The 9,971-nt window shown below is 40.1% G+C and overlaps 1 long non-coding RNA gene across 1 annotated transcript in view; it reads left to right on the top strand.

Annotated features, from left to right (window-relative positions):
• Nucleotides 1–119: 119 nt before the first annotated feature.
• LOC122236559 overlaps nt 120–9,971 on the top strand; it is a 39,672-nt gene continuing 29,820 nt past the window's right edge. The window contains exon 1 of the long non-coding RNA XR_006214607.1: nt 120–515. This is a non-coding gene — a long non-coding RNA (uncharacterized LOC122236559). The remainder of the gene's footprint in view (nt 516–9,971) is intronic.

Here is a 9,971-nt window from a genome sequence, read left to right as displayed (position 1 = left end):
AAAAACACTTGGAGTTCTTACAAAATAGATTCTGTTGTCCTGGCCCCTCCCACAGCCATTGTGATACACTTGGTCTGGAATGTGTCCAGGGACCCATAGCATTACAAGCACCCCAGGCGTGTTTCACATAAGTCAAGGTCCGGGACCACATTCCCCCACACAGCTAGAGGAGTGGTTTCTCATCCTTTAGACCCTTGGGGATTTGTAAATCTCCCGTGGACCAGGCTGCATCCCACATCAGCAGAGAAGTGCTGGGACCAGACCCAGCCATCAGTAGTTGTAAACTCTCCAGGTGCTTCCAATGAACATCCAGGCTGAGAACAATTAAAACACATCATCTGATGTTAATCACAATTAAAATGTGGTGATGCCAGATGATGACTTCGGATCCCTCCATTTCCTCTGAGGTACTGGTAACAGCAGTGGACTCTAAGCGTGAGAGGACGTATACCCAGGTTTGGGGCCAGCTTTTGGAAGGAAGAACAATTTTGGATAACAGGCTCAGCCATCAGAAAGTAAGTGCTGTGAGGGCAGGGCACAGTAGATGTTCCCCTTCCTGAAGAGAGAGTAAAGGGATCTCTGAGAAAATCCCCGAGGTAGGTGGGTTCCTGGGGCTCTCCACTCTAGTTATGTTTCCACTGGCCACTCACTGCCCCAGGATACTCACTGCCTTGAGGCCAAATTCTCTGGATTATCCTGACCAGCACAAATCCTGTCTAAGAATTCCCACCCGCCTGTGGGCTCTTTCGTCTCAGGTCAAAGTGGACAGTCTCTCACAGGGTGGCTCCTCCCGTGCTCCCTTCCCCTTCAAGCTGCCTGAGGTCAGAGAGAGGAAGTCTCTCTTCACTTCCATTCTTCCTGGTTGAAGACAGCCGTTGCACCCTGTTACATCTTGGGATGGCCCCATGAGGAACTGCTTCCCAATGCTGTTTGGTAAAGCTGACAAGGCGAGCCAGATCTGTGCTTGTTACAGAAAGGAGTTTCATTTTTGCCTTTGGTATTAAGTGGTAATCGGTGTATCTGAAGTTGAGAAGGGGATGGTCACAGTGTTGGTGTTTTTGTTTGTATCTTTAAAGAAACCGGTTTGCATCATGCAGCGTGATTAGTATCGGCTGGAGGTGGAAAGACCCACTAGGTCAGTACTGGGTCAGTGTGGGAAGGATGGTCCATGTGTGAGCCAGGGGAGAGGTTGGAACCATTGGCAATTGTTCCGGGATCCACAGACTAGGCTTACTCATACTGCTGAATTTAGGGGTTTGTAAAGGTCAAATAACAGTTGCTATGGAATACTTGCTAATAACTCTTTATTGTTTTAAAAATCTAAATTTACATTTAATATATGAAAAATGGCTACAACCTTAAAAATGTCACTCAGAATACATAATGGCACCTCAAGAGTGAAAATGTTGTAAATCAGTTTAAAAAGCACTATAAGCTATTGGGATATCTTGGGTAATGAAATTGTGTTAATAATTATGTCAGGACAACTGGAATGAGATGAGATTTAGGGCTGCCTTTCTGAAAATAATCTGAGGAAGGCAGAAATTAAGGGCTTAAAAAGAAAGTGCTCTGATTAGATTTGCATTTTAAATGGATTATTGTGGCTAGAAACATAATTGGATTACAGGGAAGGGACATTGGATTAAATCTTAGCAGTTAATTAATACAGGGCAGTAGACCACTCTGAAGATTATATCATTGTGTAATTAGAGTTAAGTGACTTTATTTGAAATGTTTTGTAATTAACTGTAGAGTTGGAATCATTTGTGCTTCAATAAATCACGTGAGCACCTACTAATACAAAGCAATATTTGAATACCTCTATGTAAAACATTTAAAGCCCACACTAGTCTTCTCTTCAAGGTGCATCTAATTTAGTGAGAAAAAGTGTGAAAGAGATCATCATATACATATAAGTAAAAAAAATGCACAAAAATCAGGGGAAAATGTAGTATTATAATTTTGATTGTTGGGTCAAGAAAGGACACCCTATGGAAATAATATCTTCTCTGAGATCTGAGAGATGATAAGCAATTATGGGACAGTGAGAATCTTTTGGTGAATTCAGAATGGTGACTGGCTCATCGGTATGAATGTGAGGTGGCTGGGTATCCAGAAAGATGCTCGCATTTAGACAGGGGATCAGTACCAACAAGTGAATTTGGAAACAATGGGGGAGAACTGAGTTATCCAGGAAGGTGTTAGTTCAACTTGGGACCTTGTCACTGAATTGAATGTCATGGACACTGATGGGGTGAATGAATGGGCAGGTGGATATTTGGGTCCCCAGGTTAAAGTCAGGTTTTCCTTTTGTTGCCTGAGCTTCGACATCCTTTCTAAAATGTCATTGACAAAACCAATGTCAAGGAAAATTTTGTTTTCTTTTTTAAAAAGTTTTTATTGAGATATAATTGACACATATTAGTTTTAGGTGTACTCCATGATACAATATTTATATACATTGCAAAATGATCACCCCAATAATTCTAGTTAACATCTAATATTGGGGCACCTGGGTGGCTCTGTGGGTTAAGCATCTGATTCTTTTTTTTTTTTTTAATTTTTTTAAATGTTTATTTATTTCTGAGACAGAGAGAGACAGAGCATGAGTGGGGGAGGGGCAGAGAGAGAGGGGGACACAGAATCTGAACCAGGCTCCAGGCTCTGAGCTATCAGCACAGAGCCCGATGCGGGGCTGGAGCTCACAGACTGCAAGATCATGACCTGAGCCAAAGCCTGACGCTCAACCGGCTGAGCCACCCAGGTGCCCCATAAGCATCTGACTCGATCTCATGGTTCCTGCCCTCAGGCTCTGGGCTGACAGCTGGAGCCTGCTTGGGATTTTGTCTCTTCCTCTCTCTCTGCCCCTCCCCCACTCACACTCTCTTAAAAATTTTTTTTAATGCTTTTTTCTCAGAAAGAGAAAGCGCACACATGAGTGGGGCAAGGGGCTGAGAGAGAGGGAGACCCAGAATCCGAAGCAGGCTCCAGGCTCTGAGCTGTCAGCACAGAGCTCAACGCGGGGCTCAAACCCACAAACCAGGGGATCATGACCTGAGTCGAAGTCGGATGCTTAACCGACTGAGCTACTCAGGCACCCTATATCTCTGTCTTTATCTTTAAAAAAATTTTTTTTAAAAAAATGTTTGTTTATTTTTGAGACAGAGACAGAGCATGAGAGGGGGAGGGGCAGAAAGAATCTGTCTTTAAATAAACAAAAAAAAAATTGAATACCACAAAGTTACACTTTTTTTCTTGTGGTGAGATTTCTTCTTAGCAGCTTTCTTTTTTTTTTTTTTTTTAAATTTTTTTTCAACATTTATTTATTTTTGGGACAGAGAGAGACAGAGCATGAACGGGGGAGGGGCAGAGAGAGAGGGAGAGACAGAATCGGAAACAGGCTCCAGGCTCTGAGCCATCAGCCCAGAGCCTGACGCGGGGCTCGAACTCACGGACTGCGAGATCGTGACCTGGCTGAAGTCGGACGCCCAACCGACTGCGCCACCCAGGCGCCCCTTTTTTTTTTTTTTTTTTTTTTAAATTTTTTTCAACATTTATTTATTTTTGGGACAGAGAGAGACAGAGCATGAACGGCTTAGCAGCTTTCAAATACACAATACAGTATTGTTAACTACAGTCACCATGCTGAACATTTCATCCTGTGACTTATTTTATAACTGGAAGTTTGTACCTTTTGACCACCAGTATTCACTTCCCTCCCCCTCTTGAGGCCATATGGTGTTTACTTTCTCCATCTGACTTATTTCATTTAGCATAATGTACTCAAAGTCCATCTACGTTGTCACAAGTGGCAAGATTTTCTTTTATTTATGTTTTTAGGTTTATTTTTGAGCGAGAACTTGAGCAGGGGAGGGGCAGAGAGGAGGGAGAGAAAGAATCCCAAGCAGGATCTATCTGCACTGTTCTCACAGAGCTGGACCTGGGGCTTGATTGAACCCACAGACTGTGAGATCATGACTTAAGCCAAAGTCAAGAGCTGGATGCCTAACTGGCTGAGCCACCCAGGTGCCACAAGATTTCCTTTTTAAAATGGCTGAAATATTCTGTTATCTATTGACTAATTGATGGATCTATGCCGCATTTTCTCTATCCATTCATCCATCCATGGACTAGATTGCTTTCCATGTCTTGGCTATTGTAAATTTCCATTTTCTGCTAAGAGTTTTATAATTTGGTACTTATACTCAATTCTTTAAACCATTTTGACTTAATTTTTGTTAGTGGTGGGTTTGTTGTTTTATTTTATTTATTTATTTATTTTAAAAAATATGATTTATTGTCAAGTTAGTTTCCATACAACACCAAGTGCCCTCCTCAATGCCCATCACCCACTTTCCCCTCTCCCCGAACCCCCATCAACCCTCAGTTTGTTCTCAGTATTTAAGAGTCTCCTATGGTTTGCCTCCCTCCCTCTCTGTAACTTTTTTTTCCTCTTCCCCTCCCCCAAGATCTTCTGTTAAGTTTCTCAAGATCCACATAAGAATGAAAACATATGGTTTCTGGCTTTCTCTGCTTGACTTATTTCACTTAGCATAATACCCTCCAGTTCCATCTACGTTGCTGTAAATGCCCAGATTTCATTCTTTCTCATTGCCAAGTAGTATTCCATTGTATATATAAACCACATCTTCTTTATCCATTCGTCAGTTGAGGGACATTTAGGCTCTTTCCATAATTTGGCTATTGTTGAAAGTGCTGCTATAAACATTGGGGTATAGGTGCTCCTCTGCATCAGCACTCCTCTATCCCTTGGATAAATTCCTAGCAGTGCTATTGCTGGGTCATAGGGTAGATCTATTTTTAATTTTTTGAGGAACCTCCACACTGTTTTCCAGAGTGGCTGCATGAGTTTGCGTCCCCACCAACAGTGCAAGAGGGTTCCCATTTCTCTACATCCTTGCCAGCATCTATAGCCTCCTGATTTGTTCATTTTAGCCACTCTGACTAGAGTGAGGTGGTATCTCAGTGTCGTTTTGATTTGTATTTCCCTGGTGAGGAGTGATGTTGAGCATCTTTTCATGTGTCTGTGGGCCATCTAGATGTCTTCTTTGGACAAGTGTCTATTCATGTCTTCTGCCCATTTATTCACTGGATTATTTGTTTTTTGGGTGTAGAGTTTGGTGAGCTCTTTATAAATTTTGGATACTAGCCCTTTATGTGATATGTCATGTGCAAATATCTTTTCCTATTCCATCAGTTGCCTTTTAGTTTTGTTGATTGTTTCCTTTGCAGTACAGAAGCTTTTCGTCTTCATGAGGTCCCAATAGTTCATTTTTGCTTTTAATTCCCTTGCCTTTGGAGATGTGTCAAGTAAGAAATTGCTGAGGCTGAGGTCAAAGAGGTTTCTTCCTGCTTTCTCCTCTAGGGTTTTGATGGTTTCCTGTCTCACATTCAGGTCCTTCATCCATTTTGAGTTTATTTTTGTGAATGGTGTAAGAAAGTGGTCTAGTTTCATTCTGCTGCATGTTGCTGTCCAGTTCTCCCAGCACCATTTGTTCAAGAGACTGTCTTTTTTCCATTGGATATTCTTTCCTGCTTTGTCAAAGATTAGTTGGCCATACTTTTGTGGGTCAGATTCTGGAGTCTCTATTCCAGTGTCTGTTTTTGTGCCAACCTCATACTGTCTTGATGATTACAGGTTTGTAGTAGAGGCTAAAGTCAGGGGTTGTGATGCCTCCCGCTTTGGTTTTCTTCTTCAATATTACTTTGGATATTTGGGGTCTTTTGTGGTTCCATACAAATTTTAGGATTGCTTGTTCTAGCTCTGTGATGAATGCTGGTGCAATTTTGATTGGGATTGCATTGAATGTGTAGATAGCTTTGGGTAGTTTTGACATTTTAACAATATTTATTCTCCCAATCCATGATCATGGAATGTTTTTCCATTTCTTTGTAACTTCTTCAATTTCCTTCATAAGCTTTCTATAGTTTTCAGCATAGAGATCTTTTACATCTTTGGTTAGATTTATTTCTAGCTATTTTATGGTTCTTGGTACAATTGTGAATGGGATCAGTTTCTTTATTTGTCTTTCTGTTGCTTCATTATTGGTGTATAAGAATGCAACTGATTTCTGTATATTGATTTTTGTATACTGCGACTTTGCTGAATTCATGTATCAGTTCTAGCAGACTTTTGGTGGAGTCTGTTTGGTTTTCCATGTAGAGTATCATGTTGTCTGCAAAAAGTGAAAGTTTGACTTCATTTTTGACAATTTTGATGCCTCTTGTTTCATTTTGTTGTCTGATTGCTGATGCTAGAACTTCCAACACTATGTTAAACAACAGCAGTGAGAGTGGACATTCCTGTCGTGTTTCTGATCTCAGGGAGAGAGCTCTCAGTTTTTCCTTGTTGAGGATGATATTAGCTGTGGGATTTTCATAAATGGCTTTTATGATGTTAAGTATGTTCCTTCTATCCCAACTTTCTCAAGGGTTTTTATTAAGAAAGGATGCTGAATTTTGTCAAATGCTTTTTCTGCATCGATTGAGAGGATCATATGGTTCTTATCTTTTCTTTTATTAATGTGATGTATCACATTGATTGATTTGTGAATGTCGAACCAGCTCTGCAGCCCAGGAATGAATACCACTTGATCATGAATAATTCTTTTTATATGTTGTTGAATTCGATTTGCTAGTATCTTGTTGAGAATTTTTGCATCCATATTCATCAGGGATATTGGCCTGTAGTTCTCTTTTTTTGCTGGGTCTCTGTCTGGTTTGGGAATCAAAGTAATGCTGGCTTCATAGAATGAGTCTGGAAGTTGTCCTTCCCTTTCTATTTCTTGGAACAGCTTGAGAAAGATAGGTATTAACTCTGCTTTAAATATCTGGTAGAATTACCCAGGGAAGCCATCTGGTCCTGGACTCTTATTTGTTGGGAGATTTTTAATGACTGATTCAATTTCATCACTAGTTATGGGTCTGTTCAAATTTTCTATTCCCAGTTGTTTTGATATTGTGTGGGTGTTTAGGAATTTGTCCATTTCTTTCAGGTTGTCCAGTTTGTTGGCATATAATTTTTCATAGTATTCCCTGATAATTGCTTGTATTTCTGAGGGATTTGTTGTAATAACTCATTTCATTTGTGATTTTACTTTTTGGGTCCTTTCTCTTTTCTTTTTGAGAAGCCAGGCTAGAGGTTTATCAGTTTTGTTTAGTTTTTCAAAAAACCAACTCTTGGTTTCATTGTTCTGCTCTACTGCTTTTTTGGATTCTATATTGTTTATTTCTGCTCTGATCTTTATTATTTGTTTTCTTCTGCTGGGTTTGGGGTGTCTTTGCTGTTCTGCTTCTATTTCCTTTAGGTTTGCTGTTAGATTTTGTATTGGGGATTTTTCTTGTTTCTTGAGACAGGCCTGGATTGCAATGTATTTTCGTCTTAGGACTGCCTTCGCTGTATCCCAAAGCATTTGGATTGTTGTACTTTCATTTTCATATTTATTTCTTCTCTAATTGCCTGGTTGACCCATTCATTCTTCAGTAGGATGTTCATTAACCTCCATGCTTTTGGAGGTTTTCGAGACTTTTTCCTGTGGTTGATTTCAAGTTTCATAGCCTTGTGATCTGAAAGTGTGCATGGTATGATCTCAATTCTTTTATATTTATTGAGGGCTGTATTGTGACCCAGTATGTGATCTATCTTGGCGAATGTTCCATGTGCACTCAAGAAGAAAGCATATTCCATTGCTTTGGGATGCAGAGTTCTAAATATATCTCTCAAGTCCATCTGGTCCAATATATCATTCAGGGCCATTCTTTCTTTACTGATTCTCTGTCTAAGTGATCTGTCCATTGTTGTAAGTGGGTATTAAAGTCCCCTGCAATTACCACATTCTTATCTATAAGGTTGCTTATGTTTGCGATGAATTGTTTTATATATTTGGGTGCCTCCAAATTCAGTGCATAGACATTTATAATTGTTAGCTCTTCCTGTTGGATAGACCCTGTAATTATTATGTAATTCCCTTCTTCATTTCTTGTTACAGCCTTTACATTAAAGTCTAGTTTGTCTGATATAAGTATGGCTACTCCAGCTTTCTTTTGACTTCTAGTAGCATGATAGATCTCCATCCCCTCACTTTCAATCTGAAGGTGTCCTCAGGTCTAAAATGAGTCTCTTGTAGACAGCAAATAGATGGGTGTCGTTTTTTTATCCATTCTGATACCCTATGTCTTTTGGTTGGAGCATTTAGTCCATTTACATTGTGTTGTTATTGAAAGATACGGGTTTAGAGTCATTGTGATGTCTGTAGGCTTCATGCTTGTAGTGGTGTCTCTGGTATTTTGTGGTCCTTGCAATATTTCACTCACAGAGTCCCCCTTAGGATCTCTTATAGGGCTGGTTTAGTGGTGATGAATTCCTTCAGTTTTTGTTTGTTTGGGAAAACCTTTATCTCTCCTTCTATTCTAAATGACAGACTTGCTGGATAAAGGATTCTTGGCTGCATATTTTTCCTGTTCATCACATTGAAGATGTCCTGCCATTCCTTTCTGGCCTGCCAAGTTTCAGTAGATAGGTCTGCTACTACCCTTATGTGTCTGTCTACCTTTGTATGTTAGGGCCCATTTATCCCTAGCTGCCTTCAGAATTCTCTCTGTATCCTTGTGTTTTTCCAGTTTCACTATGATATGTCATGCAGAAGACCAATTCAAGTTATGTCTGAAGGGAGTTCTCTGTGCCACTTGGATTTCAATGCCTGTTTCCTTCCCCAGATGAGGGAAATTCTCAGCTATGATATGTTCAAGTACACCTTCGGCCCCCCTCTCTCTCTCTCTTCCTCTTCTGGAATTCCTATGATATGGATATTGTTCCATGTGATTGCATCACTTAGTTCTCTAATTCTCCCCTCATACTCCTGGATTTTTTATCTCTCTTCTCAGCTTCCTCTTTTTCCATAATTTTATCTTCTAATTCCCCTATTCTCCCCTCCACCTCTTCAATCTGTGTGGTGGCTGCCTCCATTTTATTTTGCACCTCATTTATAGCATTTATTAATTCATCATGATTATATTTTAGTCCCTTGATCTCTGTAGCAATAGATTCTCTGCTGTCTTCTATGCTTTTTTCAAGCCCAGTGATTAATTTTATGATTCTTCTAAATTATTGTTCAGTTATGTTGCTTATATCTGTTTTGATCAATTCTTTAGCTGTTGTTACTTCCTGGAATTTCTTTTGAGGAGAATTCTTCTGTTTGGTCATTTTGGCTAGTTTCCTGTCCCTTATGTTGTGTGCTCTGCACCTGTGAGCACTGCTATATTAAAGGGGGGATGGTCATACACTGTCCAGGGCCTGGCCCTTCAAGAGGTGTTTTTTGGAGACTGTTACTTGCTCTCTGTTGTTGTGACTTTGGTTATTTTATTTCCCTACTCGTAGTGATGTTTTGGACCCTCCACCAGGTGTGCTTTGATTTGTTCCCTTGAGTAGCCCTGGAAAGGAAAACATACAGACAAACAGCAAACAAAGACACACAAACAAACAAAAAGAAAAACCGAAAAACTAAAGACAATCCAAAAGCAAAAAATCAGAAACACTAGCTACAAGTAAAGAAGAAGAAATGACAGGGGTGGGGAAGAAGAAAAAATAAACATTGACCAGGCAGAGAGACTAGAAGGCTTAATCCAGAGAGACGGAAAGGAAAATAAGGAAGGAGGTGGGGGAAAAAGAAACAAAGATAAAGTTATGCAGACAGAGAAACTATACTGCTTGATTATTCCAGAGAGAGAGAATGGAATGTAAAGAAGGGGGCGTAGAACATGTATCAAGAGAATGGATTAAATATGTCTGTTTAAACAAACCAATAACTGGAGTAACCAGCCTAGAGGACGGAAGAGATAAGAAGGAGAAATGGATGGGAGAATATATCTTTGTAACAAAAATTGTCCCAGAATTAATCCAGGCAATGCAGCAACACTGGCCAGGAAGGGGGGGGGGGGTCTGTCTGGTTCCA

The sequence above is a fragment of the Panthera tigris genome, chromosome A2 (genome assembly GCF_018350195.1).
Source record: "Panthera tigris isolate Pti1 chromosome A2, P.tigris_Pti1_mat1.1, whole genome shotgun sequence".
Lineage (NCBI taxonomy): Eukaryota > Metazoa > Chordata > Mammalia > Carnivora > Felidae > Panthera > Panthera tigris.
This window is presented reverse-complemented; position numbering and strand designations above follow the sequence as displayed.